This window comes from Ranitomeya variabilis, chromosome 1 (assembly GCF_051348905.1).
Source record: "Ranitomeya variabilis isolate aRanVar5 chromosome 1, aRanVar5.hap1, whole genome shotgun sequence".
Taxonomy (NCBI): domain Eukaryota; kingdom Metazoa; phylum Chordata; class Amphibia; order Anura; family Dendrobatidae; genus Ranitomeya; species Ranitomeya variabilis.
The window spans coordinates 113,074,507-113,084,105 of NC_135232.1; positions in this window are offsets into that span (position 1 = coordinate 113,074,507).

Sequence of the window (9,599 nt, forward strand, 5' to 3'; positions counted from 1 at the left end):
AAACCTTACCATGTGTCAGAGTTGACCTCAGTGTGTGAATAAGGGCAGACAAAGGACCAGGTCCAGACCAGTGAACACCAGTCTGGGGAAGCCTTTAAAGGGAACCTGTCACCCCCAAAATCGAAGATGAGCTAAGCCCACCAGCATCAGGGGCTTATTTTCAGCATTCTGTAATGCTCTAGATAAGCCCCCGATGTATCCTGAAAGATGAGAAAAAGAGGTTAGATTATACTTACCTGGGGGAGCGGTCCGGTCCAATGGACTTTGCGGTCCGGGGCCTCCCATCTCCTTGCGATGACGTCCTCTTCTGGTCTTCATGCTGCGGCGCAGGCGTACTTTGTCTGCCCTGTTGAGGGCAGAGCAAAGTACAGCAGTGCGCAGGCGCCGGGAAAGGTCCGAGACGCCCGGTTCCAAAATTGTGCTGATGTAAAGTAGACGTGGGAAATGTTACTTATTAAGTATTTTGTGTGACATATCTCTGTGATTTAAGGGCATAAAAATTCAAAGTTGGAAAATTGCGAAATTTTCAAAATTTTCACCAAATTTCCGTTTTTTTCACAAACGCAAGTCTTATCGAAGAAATTTTACCACTATCATGAAGTACAATATGTCATGAGAAAACAGTGTCAGAATCACAGGATCCGTTGAAGCGTTCCAGAGTTATAACCTCATAAAGGGACAGTGGTCAGAATTGTAAAAATTGGCCCGGTCATTAACGTGCAAACCACCCTTGGGGTTTATGGGGTTAAATGCTAAATCTGACCTGCCATTATGATTCTCCAGGTCATTATGAGTTCATAGACACCAAACATGTCTAGGTTATTTTTTATGTAAGTGGTGAAAAAAAATTACAAATTTTGTTAAAAAAACCGTTCAATTTTCCGAGACCCGTAGCGTCTCCATTTTTCGGGATCTCGGGTCGGTGATGGCTTATTTTTTGCGTGCCGAGCTGACGTTTTTAATGATACCATTTTTGTGCAGATACGTTCTTTTGATCGCCCTTTAGGCCATGTGCACACGTTGCGGATTAGGCTTAGGAATTTTTGGTGCGGATTTTGCATCTCTTGGCAGAAAATTCAGGTGCGGATTTGACACGTTTTTTGTGCTGATTTACTGCGGATTTTTTGCGGATTTACTGCGTTTTTTACCCCTGCGGATTTCTATAATGGAATGGGTACAAAAACACTGCAGATCCGCAAAAAAGAAGTGACATGCTACTTCTTTTAATCGGCAGCGTTTCCGCACGGAATTTTCCCCACCATTAGCACAGCATTTTTTTTTTTTACCATTGATTTACATTGTACTGTAAATCACTTGCGGATCTGCAGCATTTCTGCACCGCAAAAAACGCTGCGGATCCGCAGGAAATCCACAACGTGTGTACATACCCTAAATTGTATTTTAATGTAATGTCACGGCAACCAAAAAAGTAATTCTGGTGTTTTTATATATTTTTTTAAATAAAAAAAAACCGACGTGGGGTCCCCCCATTTTTGACAACCAGCCTTGCTAAAGCTCACAGCTGGGGGCTGGTATTCTCAGGCTGGTAAGGGGCCATTGATATAGGGCCCCCCCCAGCCTAAAAATAGCAGCCCGCAGCTGCCCAGAAAAGGCGCATCTATTAGATGCACCAATTCTGGCGCTTTGCCCGGCTCTTCCCACTTGCCCTGTAGCAGTGGCAAGCGGGGTAATGAGGGGTTCATGTCACCTTGCTATTGTAAGGTGACATTAATTTGGCTTAGTAATGGAGAGGCATCAATAAGACACCTATCCATTACTAATCCTATAGTAATTAAAGGGTTAAATAAAGACACACACACACACACACACACACACACACGCAGAAAAAAGTCTTAATGAAATAAAACACCACACAGTTTTGACCATCTTTTTAGTGTTCTGCCATTCCAAAGAGAAGCCATCGATCTTCTGTAATAAAAATAAAATAATAAACCAACAGAATACTCCCTGATCCTTTGTAGTCCAATATAACGAGTGTCCCACGCAGAATCTGGGGGAGATAAAGCTTACAACCGGAAGTGCTGCTAATGCGACCGCTCCCGGCTGTAAGCTACTGGGGAATGAGTGAGACGGAGCGGGCGCAGGCTCAGTAACTAGCGGTGACTTCACCGAGCCTGCGCTCCCTCACAGCTTGTCCTGAGGTAATCTCTACACTGTGGGAAAATGCCGGGGAAGAGGTTACCGCAGGTAATGTATCGATGTATTCTATCAATCTATTCATTCTATCTATTAATTCTATCTATTCAATCTATTCATTCTATCTATAGGAAGTTGTTTTTTTTTCTCTGTGTGCACTCAACTTTATTGGCATGCACAAAGAGAGAAAAAAAATACATGAAAAAAACGCACCTAAACCAGCTTTTTGACGCAGCTTCTTTCCTGCCAAGATGATCAGGTTTTGCTGCTGAACGCTCCGGTCCCGAGTGGCGGCGGCAGTGCCGGGTATTGAGGCAGGAGACTCGTGCGCGATTTTCTCACATTGCACGCTCAAGTGTGACTCCGGCCTTATGCTCAAGAGTATCCCTTTATTTTGCACCGTTCATCTTCCTTTCGACTTGGACCATTTATTTTCCCTGTCCCTGCTGTCAAAAAAAGTACCCCCACAGCATGATGATGCCACCACCATGTTTCACTGAGGATATAGTGTTCTTGGGGTGAAGAACTGTGTTGGTTTGGTGGCCAAAAAGCTCACTTTTGGTTTCATCTGACCACAGCACCTTCCTCCATACATTTTGAGAGTCTCCCATATGTCTTTCAACAAACTCAAAGCGAGCCTTATTTTGTGTGTAAGTAAAGGCTTTTTTTCTGCCCACTCTTCCATAAATGCCACATCTATGGAGTATATGGCTTATTGTGGTTTTATGCACAGATACTCCAGTCTCTGCTTGGGAACTCTGCAGCTCTTTTAGGGTTACCTTGGTCTCTGTGCTGCCTCTATGATTAATGCCTCCTTGCCCGGGCTGAGAGTTTTGGTGGGAGTCCTCTCTTGGCAGGTTTGTTGTGGTACCATGTTTTTATCATTTGATGATAATGGATTTGATGGTGCTCCAGAGGATCATTGGAGATTGGGATTTTTTGTATAGCCCAACCCTGACTTATTCTTCTCAACAACTATCTTCCTGACTTGTTTGGAGATCTCCTTGGTCTTCATGGTGTTGTTTGGTTAGTGGTGTCTCTTGCTTAATGGTGTTGCAGCTTCTGTGGCCTTTCAGAAAAGGTAGTGTATATACTGACAGTCCATGTGACACTTAGATTGCACACAGGTGGACTTCCTTTTTCTAAGCATATGACTCTGCTTGCACCAGAAATTTTAAGGGGCCTCATCACAAGCAGGGTGAATACATATGCTCATGGCAATTTTTATTTATTTGATCCCATAAATTTAGTTTATGCCACAAACGTAGACTATTTAGTGCTGATGCATCACACAGAAATTGGATTACAAAATTATTCAAACACCGGTTGCAATGTAAAAATGCCATGGAGGCTGAATACTTTTGCAAGCCTCTATTCTTTGCATTGGTGATGATATAGGAAATGAGCCGCCATGGAGGATAGAGGTTTCTCCAGTTTCTCATGTCTTTCAGCTAAGGCAATGTTGAAAAAATGTATTGTTTTGTGTAGTTCCTGTGTAGTTTGTCCTACATATAGCTTCTGAGAAGGGCAGGTGAGTGCATACACCACATTTCTGGAACAGCAGTTGTTGTATTCAGGGCTGCCACTAGAAATTTCGGGGCCCCATATTGGCATATTTTTTGGGGCCCCCTTGAGACTCCGCCCAGGCTCCAGCCCGCCTCCACGCTCCACCCCTCGAACTGTCCACAGTCCCACTGCTCTCTCTTGGAAAAACTCCACTTCTCACCTATCACACATTAACAGTTCCCATCACCAGATCACACATATAGCCGGCAGCTTTTGTTTTGGCCAAAAGATTTTTTAAAGCGCCACCATAACACGGTAGACACTTTTGACCAGACCCTACTCTGCTGTAACCTATTAAATATTTTTTAAAATGTGCCATACAATTTAGGTATATTTTTATTTATTTTTCAAATTTTAAAATTACCAATAATATCACATACAAGGAACAAATACCCCTACACCATGTCAAGACCACATATTACTGCCACAGTGATCGAATAACATCACATACAAGGAACAAATACCACAACACCATGACCAGACACCATATTATTACCACATAGTGACCAAATAGCACATACAAGGGACAAATACCACCGCACCATGACCAGACCACATATTACCACCACAAAGTGACCGAATACTACAATACTGATCAGTAATAAAAAAAAACACAATACCATCACCATAAGTGCCATTATACACAGGAGAGCTGTACTTAGTATGCAGTGTCTGTGTACAGGTAATACAGTGATCACTGGTGATATTATACACAGGAGCTCTGTATATAATGTATAGGGAATACAGTGATCACTGGTGACATTATACACAGGACCTCTGTATACAGTGTATAGGTAACACACTGACTCACCATTGACATCTCTAGGTGAAGTCCTTTAACTTTCATCCAGCACAGACCGCCGCCACTTCTTCCAGTCAGGACTTGTCTCTGCAGGAAATAACACAGTTATCTTGAGCTCCGCTTGCAGAACACATTACTTGATGTTTCCCAACTTCTACATTACACCACATGAAGAAAAAAAGGCGACATAGTGTCACTCTACAAGACTCCTTTATCTTGAGAACAGGACCTCGCCTCGTCCTCGTTGGGAATGCCAACTGATGAGCTATTTCTGAAACTCTCAGAGAAATGAATAAAAAAATTGCCCCTGCGAACTCACCTCTCCATTGTGCAAGATGTGGCCCTGTTCTCAAGATCAGGGTGGGCGCCAGAGATAGAGCCCCACCTACGTGACATTTATAGCATATTAATGCATAATATTTTAGGAGCATTTTATTTTAAGCTAATAATTAATTGGAATGATTTCTGAACAGGAGTTAAGCGAAGACCCAGGACACTTACCCTAGTTATAATACTGGTGTTTTTGAGATGAGTAAAAATGGTCTGTGTTTTTTTTTCGGTGCAGGCCTGCAGAATCATAAATTTGTTTTTTTTTTAATAACTTTATAACTTTATTGTCCCGGGTCTACAGGGTTCACAGCTACCTTGCATGAACCTTGGTTACAAAACCTAAGATATGTAAATGTGTGAACTAGACACAAATCACTGAGCCGAAATTTACAATATTAGAGACAGAACCATAGATGTGCAATGAGGTTACCATGAAATGTCAGCTATTAGCTGTTGTTAGCCCAGGGCTGTAAGGGACCTTTATGCTGCTTATATTTGTTATGCAACCCTCTTTTGGGAGAGACATTCATACAGTATGTAGTACGATATGTGATATTATAACTTTGTACTAAAGGTACCGTCACACTAAATGATATCGCTAGCGATCCGTGACGTTGCAGCGTCCTGGATAGCGATATCGTTGTGTTTGACACGCAGCAGCGATCAGGATCCTGCTGTGATATCGCTGGTCGTTGATTAAAGTTCAGAACTTTATTTGGTCGTCAGATCGCCGTGTATCGTTGTGTTTGACAGCAAAAGCAACGATACCAGCGATGTTTTACAATGGTAACCAGGGTAAATATCGGGTTACTAAGCGCAGGGCCGCGCTTAGTAACCCGATGTTTACCCTGGTTACCAGTGTAAAATGTAAAAAAACAAACAGTACATACTCACCTTCGCGTCCCCCGCCGTCCGCTTCCTGCACTGACTGAGCGCTGGCCGTAAAGTGAAAGCACAGCACAGCGGTGACGTCACCGCTCTGCTGTTAGGGCCGGCACTCAGTCAGTGCAGGAAGTGGACGCCGGGGGACGCGAAGGTGAGTATGTACTGTTTGTTTTTTTACATTTTACACTGGTAACCAGGGTAAACATCGGGTTACTAAGCGCGGCCCTGCGCTTAGCAACCCGATGTTTACCCTGGTTACCCAGGGACCTCGGCATCGTTGGTCGCTGGAGAGCGGTCTGTGTGACAGCTCTCCAGCGACCAAACAGCGACGCTGCAGCGATCGGCATCGTTGTCTGTATCGCTGCAGCGTTGCTTAGTGTGAAGGTACCTTTACTGATAACTGAGCAGAAAACCATTAACCACTTTATGGGTGGATTCACACACAGGCGCGATTCATTAAACAAATTTTTTCTCAGAATTCTGGTGTAAAATTGAAACTTTGCAAAAATCTTTGCACCACTCGTAGCACAAAAATTTAGAATTTTTTTTTGTACTTACACCAATCTCAGCTGAGCAAGTCATGATTTACATGTAAGGCTTCTTTCACACTAGCGTCGTACTCGGCCCGTCGCAGAGCGTCGGGCCGACGTACCGACGCTAGCGTTGTTTGCGCTGCACAACGGGTGCAGCGGATGCTGTTTTTCCACGCAATCGCTGCCCCATTGTGAGGTGCAGGGAGGTGGGGGTGGAGTTCCGGCCGCGCATGAGCGGTCGGAAATGGCGGTCCGTCGGCCGCAAAAAACGTTACATGTACGTTGCAGCCGACGGTCCGCCACAACACGGCGCAACCGTCGCACGACGGTTGCGACGTGTGGCAAAGCATCACAATGCGACGCTAATGCTAATCAATGGTGAAAAAACGCATCCTGCAAGCACTTTTGCAGGATGCGCTTTTTCAACCAAACGACGCATAGCGACGTGCAGTGCACGACGCTAGTGTGAAAGAAGCCTTAATTGAGACATTTAATCTATAAGCCTTTTCTTCAACTTGGTGCACTATTTATCAAGACAAGTGGTTTGTACACCAGTGTTAATGAATTGAATTTGGGGCCATAGCGTTTCTGCAAAAATGCATTTTTGCCATGCATGGCAAACACTGCTTCATTACAGCCAGTTAGCCGCGATTCCCACGCTGTTCAAAGACGGTGTGAGCGCTCAGCTGTGATCGGAGGTATAAAGTTTACCTCCGGTCACTGGTGTCAGCGGATGGGACTACTGCTCCCATCATCTGACACCTGATGCCGTTCACAAGAGCGGGAGCGGCAGATGGGAGTATTCATCCGCCATCTCCTGTGCTGTAAATAAATAATTAAAAAAAAAACGGTGTGGGTTCCTCTGTATTTTTGATAACCAGCCAGGCAAAACTCACAGCTGCGGCCATGCAACCCTCAGCTGTCAGTTTCAGCAAGGCTGGTTATCAAGAATAGAGGGGTCCCTATGCCTTATTTTTTAATTATTTAAATAAATAATGAAAAAAAATGGTGTGGAGTCCCCCCCATTTTTGACATGCAACCTTGTTAGAGCAGACAGCTGGGGCAGGGGTGGGGAACCTCAGGCTCCAGGGCCATTTACGGCCATTGAAGACCTTTTATCAGCCTGCTCGATCTTTTTCATGGCTTACGGACATGGCCCCCATTGTAAATCAATGGAGCTGCAAAAACAAAGGTTGTTTTTCGGTGCGCCGTGACTTCCAGTTTTGCAGACCACCATTTTTTTTTCCAATACTTTTGCTATAGTATTGGGAACCCCAAAAACGGTGATCCACAAGTTTTTTGCGGTCCGTTATTGCGGCAGACCGTGAAAATTGCAGCGATACGGCCCGCAAAAAAAGGCCCACAATAACGGGCCGCAAAAAAATGGTAAGTGTAAAAGTAGCCTAATACGGACTTCCAGTAGGTGTTCGGTATAGATGCCGAACTTTACTGTTCAGGTTTTCAGATCTCTAATTGCAAACACTGTTTTTAGTAAGTTTTCTAGGGTCCCTGGCATTTTTTTAAATTGATGCATGTTGTATGTATAGAATTTTATTTCATTTATTTACTCATTTGTTATCCCTGTAGGAAAAAAGCAACAACAAATGTTGTGAAAATCATAGAAAAAAATGCTGCAAAAAAATCTGTGTGAAGTAAGCACGTTACAGACTAGGTGTCTATCCGCCAGAATACATAATGGTAATTTACTATGCATTAGTTTAGAAGCAAATGGTATACATATCTGTTATGTGATCGTGTTTTCAAATGGTATTTTCTATTTAGGTAAAGTGATCATCCAACCGAAAATGAAAACTTGTCTATGCTCATGCATCCTCATGTGAAATGTGGACATCTTTTACTTGTATTTTTTCTCTGCTCTGCGGTTGCTGTCTTTAGTTTCTGGGACTGGAACAAGCAGTGGCGTATCTAGGGGGGGCAGCCGGGGCATGTGCCCCGGGCGCAGCCGGCAGGGGGGCGCAGTCGGGCCGCCTAATTCGGCGGTCCGCAGTGTCTCCCCCGGCGGCTGCATTCTGCCGCCCCTGGTCTGGGAGTCAGCTGTTCTTTGTGCTGACTGTCAAGTTGACAGCTGGCACAGAGAAGCTGCAAAGCGCCGGCTCCCAACGTGTGCAGAGGTGGAGGGGGGCCCCTGCAGAGTGGCTGCAGCGGGCAGAGAGAAATCCCCGCAGCTCCGCTGCCCAGCGATCTGTCTTCCTGCTTCCTCTCACACACTGGATGACGTCATCATTCAGCGGCCGGCTGTGTCAGAGGAAGGCGATGAGATGCTGCTGCAGAGCGCGAGGAGAGGTGAGAGGTGTGTGTATGTGAATGTGTGTGTGTGTGTATGTGAATGTGTGTGTGTGTATGTGAATGTATGTGTGTGTGTGTATGTATGTGAATGTGTGTATGTGAATGTGTGTATGTGAATGTGAGTGTGTGTATGTGTGTGTGTGTGGCTCAGTATTGGGTGTGTGTGTGTATCGCGCTGCAGGGGAATGTGCAGAGAAGTGAAAGGTTTGTGTGTGTGTGGGGGAAGGAGAGGGCAATGATGGGGCTGACGGGGAGAGAGCAATGATGGGGATGGTGGAGGAGGAGAGGGCAATGATGGGTGTTGTGATCCGCTTTTTGGGCTCCCCTAGTGGTGGCTGGTGGTACTGGAGACTTGTGTGTTCTTTTCTGCCTCAGCTCACCTGCTTCCATCAGTTTTGGGAGTTCCCTATTTAGCCTTGCTCTCCAGTCACTTCCTTGCCGGTCATCATTGTAACCTGAGTCTTTCAGTTGCATGTTCCTGCTACCAGTCTGCTGATCAGCTAAGTGGACTCTTGTCCTTTTTGGTTTGTATTTTTTGTCCAGTTTACAGTTTGTCATTTCCTGTTACTGGAAGCTCTTGTGGACTGAAATTGCCACTCCTGTGTCATGAGTTGACACAGGAGTCTTAAAGTAATTTCAGGATGGGTTTTTGAAAGGGTTTTTCAGCTGACCGTGAAGTCCTCTTTTGTATCCTTCCTCTATCTAGTAAGTGGACCTCGCTTTGCTAAATCTACCTTCATACTGTGTATGTCTTTTCCTCTGAACTCACCGTTAATATATGTGGGGGCTACTATCATCTTTGGGGAATTTCACTAGAGGTAAGCCAGGTCTGTTCCTTCCTCTTCCAGGCGTAGTTAGTTCTCCGGCTGGCGCATGGCATCTAGGCAGCCGTAGGAATGCTTCCTGGCTACTGTTAGTTGTGTGGTAGATTTAGGTCACGGTCAGCTTGAGTTTCCATCACCCGAGGGCTAGTCTGTTATTTTGTGTTTCTGATGTTCCCATGCCATTGGGGAATCATG